This window comes from Phocoena phocoena, chromosome 7 (genome assembly GCF_963924675.1).
Source record: "Phocoena phocoena chromosome 7, mPhoPho1.1, whole genome shotgun sequence".
Lineage (NCBI taxonomy): Eukaryota > Metazoa > Chordata > Mammalia > Artiodactyla > Phocoenidae > Phocoena > Phocoena phocoena.
Genome location: NC_089225.1, coordinates 103,020,469 through 103,030,992, shown reverse-complemented (window position 1 = coordinate 103,030,992; position 10,524 = coordinate 103,020,469).

Below are 10,524 nucleotides of genomic sequence, written 5' to 3'. Positions count from 1 at the left end.
TCATGGAGCTTACATACTAATGAGATAAGTCAGACAATAAATTAAAAAAAATTTTTTTTGTAAAGAGTTCTGGTAAAGGAAATATAGAGAACTGTGGTTGAAAACTCTCTCCTGTACAAATCTCCAGTTGCTCTGTCCCAAGTTTGCTGTAATACACCCTTTCAAATTAGGAAGGGTGAGGTTGTGATATTATATAAACAATAGACATTGTGCCTCTAATGATGTGGGTTTAGGTCTAACTTTTCCCCTGCTGTAAAATGATCACTCTTCTCAAAGGCAATAATAACTACCTGGATGTAGGCAATATTTCAATTCCAATTACTGATTTTGTAATAACAAAATTATGTTACATAGTATTTATTAAACTCTTATCCTAAGCATGAGTTATATTATTCATAACTTCACAGACTGTAAGGTTTTATTATTATTATTAAACTTTTAAGTTCACACTCTTTAAGTAAATTTCATTTATATAACAGTGTTATCAACTATAGTCACTATGCTGTATGTTAGATCCTCAGAGCTTATCATTTTATACCTAAAATTCTATATGCTTTTACCAACCTCTCCCTATTCCCCCTACCCACCCCCAGCTCTTGACATCTACTTTTCTATTCTTTATTTCTACTAGTTTGACTCTTGTTTTAGATTTTGCATGTAAGTTAGAGCATGTGGTATTTTATCTTTTTCTGTCTGGTTTATTTCACTTAGTATAATGCCCTCAAAGTCCATCCGTTTTGTCACAAAGAGAAGGATTTCCTTTTTTTCCCATGGCTGAAAAGTATTCCATTTTATAGATATACCACATCTTCTTTATCCATTTATTCATTGATGGACACAAATTGCTTCTATATCTTGGCTATTGTGAAAAATGCTGCAGTAAAAATGGGGGTGCATATATCTCTTCAAAATCCTCTTCTTATTCCCTTTGGATATATAAGAGGATAGGATTGCTGGGTCACATGGTAGTTCTAATATTAATTATTTAAGGAATCTCCATACTGTTTTCCATAGTGACTACATCAATTTACATTCCCACCAACAGTGCACAATTGTTCTAATTTCTCTACATCCTTGCCAACACTTGCTACTTATCTTTGCCATAATAACCATTCTAACAGGTATAAGGTGATATCTTAATGTGGTTTTGATATGCATTTCCTTTATGACTGGAGATGTTGAGCATTTTTTTATGTACATGTTGGCCATTTGTATGTCTTCTTTGGGGAAAATGTCTGCTTAGTTTATCTGTCCATTTTCTAATCAGATTTGCTTTTTTTCTTTTTTTTTTTGCTGTTGAGTTGTGTGAGTTCTTTATATATTTTTGATATTAACCCTTTAACAGACATACAATTTGTAAATATTTTCTCCCATTCCATAACTTGCCTTTAATTTTGTTGATGGGTTCCATTGCTGTGCAGAAGCTTTTGAGATTGATGTAGTTTCACTGGTTGATTTTGCTTTCGTTGGCTTTGCTTTTGATGTCAAATGCAAAAATCATTACAAGGACCAATGTTAAAGAACTTATCCTTTAGGGGCTTTTTTCTAGGAATTTTATAGTCTCAAGTCTTAAACATTTCTTTAATCCAGTTTGAGTTGATTTTTATGGATGGTATAAGATAGGAGTCCAGTTCGATTCTTTTGCACGTGGCTATCCAGGTTTCTAAACACCATTTATGGAAGAGACTGTCCTTTCTTTATTTTATATTCCTGGCTCCTTTGTGGTAAATTAATAGAACATACCAGCCTGGGTTTATTTCTAAGCTCTCTATTCTATTCCCTTGATCCATGTGACTGTTCTTATATTAGTACCATAGTGTTTTGATTACTATAGCTTTTAATATAGTTTGAAATCACAGTGTGTTGCTTTGCTCTTTCTCAAGATTGCTTTGGCTATTTGGGTTTTGTAGTGGTTTTATTTTAGAATTGTTTTATTATTGTTTGTTATATTATTTTTAATCATTTTTTGCAAGTATAACATCCAAGTAATAAGAGTGTAGAAATTTTAAATGTACAACTTAACCAATTTTTATGAAGTGAATACACAAAATATATCATTACCAGCTCTCAGAAAACACCCTTGTACCAATTCCACTCAGTACCTTCTCCCAACAGTAGCCACTTTTCTGACTTTTATTACATCTAATTGAGAAATTTCATGTAAATATGCATTCTTTTATGTTAGGCTTCTTTTTTTCTCAATGTTTTATCTTGAGATTCATCCAGTTGTTGCATGAGGCAGAAGTTTGTCCTTTTTCATTAAGGTACATTATTTTAATGTGTGACTATACCATGATGGGGTTTATCTTTTCTACTATTGATAGGCATTTGATTATTTCCAGTTTTTTGTTTTCATAAATAAAAACTATAGAAATTCTTGTTCATGTATATTTGTGCACATAGGTACTTGTTTCTGTGGGTGGATATTTAGGACTAGAGTTGCTCAATCTTAGGGCATGCATATGTTCAGCTTTAGAAGATACTGATGAATAATTTTATACCAACTGAGATTTTATCAGGGACACCAAACCACTATGAGAGATTTATTATAGTAGTTAGACTTTATTAATTCGTTGAAGCTGGTGGAGCAGTCTATTGAGAATGTTGCCATTATGTCTAGTGTTGAGCCCAAATCACTCTAAGCCAGCCAGACCAACAGCTGGAGAGAAAAGTTAAATTTACAAGAGAACGATAACTAACTGGAACTCACAAGGAAGAACCAGAACCCTTGAGGAAAAACTGGAACCCTTGAGGAAAACTCTTGACTTATTAGGAAATGCCAGAACCTGCTTTGTCACTTACCATCTCTAATCTTGATGCTGTGGGTCATCTGAAGGAAGAGCTGGCATTATTTGCTTTGGAGCTGCACACATACTTTGTCCAGGCCTTGGAAAAGCTTAAGGAAGAGATAAACTAGACTTTTGAAGCTGTGAGTGACAATTGCAGTAACTACCACCATGCCTGACTTCCTGCAATGACCCTCAAAGCAGGAGAAATATGGCTCCTGCTTTACTTCTGCCTTCCAAATACCACTTAGAATGTCTTTCTAGCCAGTGTTAACAAGGAATCATATAGGGAAAGAACTTCTGTGAAATGTAGTTTCAACTTAGTTGAGTAGACAAAGGACAAACCCACTTTATTTCAACTCTTGTCATATTGATATTCATACCCACATTTTGCCAACTATCTTAAAAAAATAAGAAGCAAAATCATGTTTCTACCTAACACGACACAACTGTCCTTATGCAACTCAAAATAGGCTGTCCTTCTCTTCAAAAGAAAATTATACTCCTACGTGATTTTGAAAACCTGAGCTAAAATACTGAGATATAAGTTCAATGTCTATGAATATATCTTATGTTAGGCAATAGAAAAATGGTAGAGAAAAAAAGAAAAAAGTTGGTCAATATTTATGCAAATAGAGTCACATCAAAATAAAGAAGGAATATTCATAAATATTACAGTCTTCATTTCCACAACTAGCCATATAGTTATCACTGGTATCTTTCAGATCCATATTTATTTTTTCCCTCAGCAAGCACTCAGCTGGTCATAGTTCCTTGCCTACTCTGGTGAGTCAAACTTTTATTCCCAAAGGATCTGGACTATTCACAGTCTTGCCTGCATTGGGTTATACATTGAATTTATTTATTTATTTTTATTTATCCATTGACTTTATTTTTTAACATCTTTATTGGAATATAATTGCTTTACAATGTTGTGTTAGTTTCTGCAGTATAACAAAGTGAATCAGCTATACGTATACATATATCTCCATATCCCCTCCCTCTTGCATCTCCCTCCCACCCTCCCTCATTGACTTTAATGATAGGATGTAGAAGTATTAAGAGGCACCCAAAGAATATTCTGGATTCCAGACATACTTCTTTACCCCTATCATACAGTAATAGTACAATTTGCCCTTGATATTCAAGATCAATATACCTTGATAGTATAGTAACTATTGAATCATTGTCGTGGAAACTTAAAGTGGACAGTTATCAAATTGACTTTCAATTTAATGGAACCATTACTGTGTCCCCTAGTGTAAGTATTCATCTTTTGGGAACTCTGGAACTTGTGTTATACATTAGCTAAATATTATAGACACTAGTCACGTGGTTATTTACATTAATTTTAAGTTATTTAAAATTAAGTAAAATTTAAAATTTATTAGATTGCAGTTGTAGTAGCCATATTTCAAGAGTTCAAAAAACATTTGTGGCTAATGGCTACCACAATGGACTACACAGATATAGACCATCACTAGCTAGCCTATGGACCATCACAATCCAAAATTTTGTTGGCAGAAGCAAAAATTTTGCTAGCAGATTATCAGAGCTAGTATTGAGAAGAGTCCTTCCCATTTCCACCCATTGATTCCTGGACCAATGGGTTTTGGCTAGGAGAAACAGCAGTATATATAGGTTGCTGATTTAGAGCATATACTGCATCCTGGAGGACATTATTTCAGCCCCATAAGATGTGGTGTTCTTAGACAACTGAAGCCATAATTGAGTCTTCAAAAAGCCATTTCATCGTTCTATCCGTACAGCTGGTTCAGGATTATGGGGAAGATGGTAAGACCAGTGAATTGCATAAGTATCAGACTGTGCCCCTTGATCAGAAGCAAAGCTGTGTGGAATATCATGATGGTGAATAAGGTTTTCTATAAATCCTTCAACCATGGTTTCGGCAGAAGCATTATGGGCAAAAAGTCTGGTTGGTGATCATAGTAGGAGTCTATTTTAGTGAGAACAGAGTGCTGTTCCTTCCATTATAGAATGGTCCAGTGTAATCGACCTGCACCAGGTGGCTGAACAGTACAACATTGGGAGGCTCAGCATTGGCTGAGCAGTGGATTGGGCATTCAACAGTGGCTTTAGCCAGATTGGCCTTGATGGGTGGTAGTGCATGTTTTTGAGCCCATGTGTAAACTCTATCCCTTAAGTCATAGCCACTTGGTTCATGGACCCATTGGACAGGACGGCAGTGTCTGGCGATGTTCTGCCTGGCTGACCTCCAGAGAATGGGTCATGTTCTCTAGATGACAATTAAAGTCTTGTTTGAGGTCACTCTTTGTTAAGTGTTCACATGAAGAATAAATATCTTCACAATCTGTGCCCATTAATGGAACCAATTTTCCAATTACAGTCCTTTCAAGTCCTTAACTATTTATTTAATCATTAGCCACTGTACATTAAGTAGTAAAGATGCATACCTCTGGTTATCTGTTCCTCCTTTCAGGCAAAGCAAACAACCAAGTGCACAGCTGAAGTTTTTGTTTACTGGATGGTTTCCCTTCATTGTTTTTCTCTAGGGCCACCCCACAACGGGTCTGTACAGATGCCTCCCTCTCTAAAAGGGGCCATTTTTCCAAGTTAACTGTTTGTAGGAAAATCTCCATATGGCCATGAAGGAGGATTGAGAAGGGAGAGTCAATGAAGTATGAATATGACCTGTGAGCACATGTGTCACTTGCCCAGGCAACTTATATTTGCTTTTTGGATACAACTGAGCTCAATCTTGTACATACTACTTCCATTTGACAATGAAGTGCTGTGGTGCCGCTCCACTTTATGGTTCGATGGTCAGATCACACCTACTTCATGAGAAGCTAAGGTTTTTTGATAATTGGGTAGTCAGTGATCAAGCATTCATTCTTTGCTTGGCCCCAGGAATAAGCCTGAACTTGTTTCTCAAAATGACAATCATATTTGTAGAGGAATGCATAGTTTTGATCCAAAATCCTAAATGTTTGCATTGTGATCTACTTATAAGATCTCTGTAAAACATCCTTATCTGCATATACTTGTCAAGCATTACCAGAACATGCAGGGTCACATGTTCCAAGTGGTAGGGCAGCTGAAGAATTTTTTTTTTTCTGGGTCCTACTCAAATCTGGCAGATTATCAGACTACTCAATAAATAGGTCAGAGTGGCACACCCAAATGAGATTTAGACTTCTGTAAAATCTAAAGTGGCACACCAGGCACTTTGGTTCATTTTTAATAGTAAAAGGAAGCAGATGCAGCAATTAGTCTTTTACTTTGGATAGAATATCTTAACATGCCTCAGACCTACTGTACCCCTAGAAATTGCCCTAGGTGACAAGATCCTGAATTTTTGTGGGATTTCTCTCTCTTCCTCTCTCATGCATGTATCTTACCGAGAAGTCTAGCTTAGTTCCTGCTTCCTGCAGATCTGGTCTAATCAGCATTATATCATAAATGTAATGAATTGTCAATATAATGATGCTTTGTGAAATGAAGATGACTTAGAAGTTCTTGTAGACTAGATTATGGCAGGGGGCTGGAGATTCAATATGATCCTGCATTACTGGCCGTGCCAGAGGAAAGGAAATTATTTCTGATGGTCTTTACTGATAGGTAGGGAGAGAGAAAGGGAGGGAGAGAGAGAGAGAGAGAGAGAACCATTTGTCAGATGCCAGGGATGTGTTGATTTGTTCTGGTAATGACACTATATCTGGACCAACAGCTGCAATTGGATTTCACCATCTTATTAAGTTTACAATAATGCACTGCCATTTTCTAAGTGCCATCTATCTTCTGCGCAGGCCAAAGAGGCAAGCTGAAATGAGGATGTGGTAGGATCACCACACTGTATGTTTCGAAACCTTGTTGATAGACTTTATCTCTGCAAGAATATGTTGTTTGCTTTTGATTTATTATTTTGGTGGGTAGAGGCAGTTCTACAGGTTTTCCTCTGGACTTTTCTACCACATTTGGTAAGGAGTTCCTCATGTACTTGGTTCATGGTCTAAGAAGCTGATAGAGGAGATCGGCTTCTTAGACAGTGATCAGCTTCTGCTGAAGGTGGCAGCAGAAGGAGCTGAAGCCCTGATTGCTGTCCCAGGTTAACTCAGTGAGCTGGCAGATAAGTGACAATATTCATGAATTGCCCAGTGTCTGTGCCCTGTGCTGCCTTCAGAGAATAAGAAATATGACTGTCACTTTACTTTGCCTTCTAAATACCCTCTCATAATCATGAAGATATTTTTCTATCTTATCTCACAGAAAACTTATTGCTTATTATTCAAATTTAGAACTGTGATCTCTCTGGAGTGGATTTTATGTGGTTTAAATAGGCACTGAAATGAATACTTTTGCCATATTAATACCCATTTGATTCAGCATCACTTGTTAAAAACAACAACAAAACAAAAGAGAACCTTCTTTCTCTGGCACTTTTGTGGTAAAACATGTGACTGTACAGGAAATGTGATAGAATATCACCATTGTGATTTTTTAAAACATCTTTATTGAAGTATAATTGCTTTACAATGGTTTGTTAGTTTCTGCTTCATAACAAAGTGAATCAGTTATGCATATACTTATGTTCCCATATCTCTTCCCTCTTGCATTTCCCTCCCTCCCACCCTCCCTATCCCACCCCTCTAGGTGGTCACAAACCACGGAGCTGATCTCCCTGTGCTATGCGGTTGCTTCCTACAAGTTATTTATTTTACATTTGATAGTGTATATATGTCCATGCCACTCTCTCACTTTGTCACAGCTTACCCTTCCCCCTCCCCATATCCTCAAGTCCATTCTCTAGTAGGTCTGTGTCTTTATTCCTGTCTTAGCCCTATGTTCTTCATGACTTTTTTTTCCACCTTAGATTCCATATATATGTGTTAGCATACAGTATTTGTTTTTCTCTTTCTGACTTACTTCACTCTGTATGACAGACTCTGGGTCCATCCACCTCACTATAAATAATTCAATTTCGTTTCTCTTTATGGCTGAGTAATATTCCATTGTATATATGTGCCACATCTTCTTTATCCATTCATCTGTTGATGGACACTTAGGTTGCTTCCATATCCCAGCTATTGTAAATACAGCTGCAATGAACATTTTGGTACATGACTCTTTTTGAATTAGGGTTTTCTCAGGGTATACAAGTAGTGGGATTGCTGGGTGGTATGGTAATTCTATTTTTAGTTTTTTAAGGAACCTCCATACTGTTCTCCATAGTGGCTGTATCAATTTACATTCCCACCAACAGTGCAGGAGTGTTCCCTTTTCTCCACACCCTCTCCAGCATTTATTGTTTGTAGATTTTTTGATGATGGCCATTCTGACTGGTGTGAGATGATATCTCATTGGAGTTTTGATTTGCATTTCTCTAATGATTAATGATGCTGAGCATTCTTTCATGCGTTTGTTCTTTGGAGAAATGTCTATTTAGGTCTTCTGCCCATTTTTGGATTGGGTTGTTTGTTTTATTGTTATTGAGCTGCATGGGCTGCTTGTAAATTTTGGAGATTAATCCCTTGTCAGTTGCTTCATTTGCAAATATTTTCTCCCATTCTGAGGGTTGTCTTTAGTTCTTGTTTATGGTTTCCTTTGCTGTGCAAAAGCTTTGAAGTTTCATTAGGTCTCATTTGTTTATTTTTATTTCCATTTCTCTAGGAGGTGGGTCAACAAGGATTTGCTGTGATTTATGTCATAGAGTGTTCTGCCTATGTTTTCCTCTAAGAGTTTTATAGTGTCTGGCCTTACATTTAGGTCTTTAATCCATTTTGAGTTTATTTTTGTGTATGGTGTTAGGGAGTGTTCTAATTTCATTCTTTTACATGTAGCTGTCCAGTTTTCCCAGCACCACTTATTGAAAATGATGTCTTTTCTCCATTGTATATTCTTGCCTCCTTTATCAAAGATAAGGTGACCATATGTACGTGGGTTTATCTCTGGGCTTTCTATCCTGTTCCATTATTCTATATTTCTGTTTTTGTGCCAGTACCATATTGTCTTGATTACTGTAGCTTTGTAGTATAGTCTGAAGTCAGGGAGCCTGATTCCTATAGCTCTATTTTTCTTTCTCAGATTGGTTTGGCTATTTGGGATCTTTTGTGTTTCCATACAAATTGTGAAATTTTTTGTTCTAGTTCTGTGAAAAATGCCAGTGGTAGTTTGATAGAGATTGCATTGAATCTGCAGATTGCTTTAGGTAGTAGAGTCATTTTCACAATGTTAATTCTTCCAATCCAAGAACATGGTATATCTCTTCATCTATTTGTATCATCTTTAATTTCTTTCATCAGTGTCATAATTTTCTGCATACAGGTCTTTGTCTCCATAGGTAGGTTTATTACTAGATATTTTATTTTTTTTGTTGCAGTGGTAAATGAGAGTGTTTTCTTAATTTCACTTTCAGATTTTTCATCATTTGTGTATAGGAATGCCAGAGATTTCTGTGCATTAATTTTGTATCCTGCTACTTTACCAAAATCATTGATTAGCTCCAGCAGTTTTCTGTTAGCATCTTTAGCATTCTCTATGTATAGTATCATGTCATCTACAAACAGTGTCAGCTTTACTTCTTCTTTTCCAATTTGGATTCCTTTTATTTCTTTTTCTTCTCTGATTGCTGTGGCTAAAACTTCCAAAACTATGTTGAATAATAGTGGTGCGAGTGGGCAACCTTGTCTTGTTCCTGATCTTAGTGGAAATGCTTTCAGTTTTTCACCATTGAGGATGATGTGGGCTTGTCATATATGGCCTTTATTATGTTGAGGAAAGTTCCCTCTATGCCTACTTTCTGGAGGGTTTTTATCATAAATGGGTGTTGAATTTTGTTGAAAGCTTTCTCTGCATCTATTGAGATGATCATATGGTTTTTCTCCTTCAATTTGTTAATATGGTGTATCACGTTGATTGATTTGCGTATATTGAAGAATCCTTGCATTCCTGGAATAAACCCCACATGATCATAGTGTATGATCCTTTTAATGTGCTGTTGGATTCTGTTTGCTAGTATTTTGTTGAGGATTTTTGCATTTATGTTCATCAGTGATATTGGCCTGTAGTTTTCTTTCTTTGTGACATCTTTGTCTGGTTTTGGTATCAGGGTGATGGTGGCCTCGTAGAATGAGTTTGGGAGCGTTCCTCCCTCTGCTATATTTTGGAAGAGTTTGAGAAGGATAGGTGTTAGCTCTTCTCTAAATGTTTGATAGAATTCACCTGTGAAGCCATCTGGTCCTGGACTTTTGTTTGTTGAAAGATTTTTAATCACAGTTTCAATTTTAGTGCTTGTGATTTGTCTGTTCATATTTTCTGTTTCTTCCTGGTTCAGTCCTGGCAGGTTGTGCATTTCTAAGAATTTGTCCACTTCTTCCATGTTGTCCATTTTATTGGCATAGAGTTGCTTGTAGTAATCTCTCATGATCTTTTGTATTTCTGCAGTGTCAGTTGTTACTTCTCCTTTTTCATTTCTAATTCTATTGATTTGAGTATCATTGTGATTTAATAAGAAGTCTTAATGTCTAGTAGTGCAAGTCCTCCAAAATGTTGTTCTTCACTCTATTGGCCTTTCACCATCCCATATATATTTTAGAATTCACTTGTCAGTTGCCACAAAAATTCCTGTCAAGATTTTGGTTGGGATACACTGAATGTATAAAACAATCTTCAGAGTCTATATTTTTACAATATTGAGTCTTCCAGTCTGTGCACATGGTGTATTCCTCTATTTTTTAAATCTTCTCTAATTTCCTTC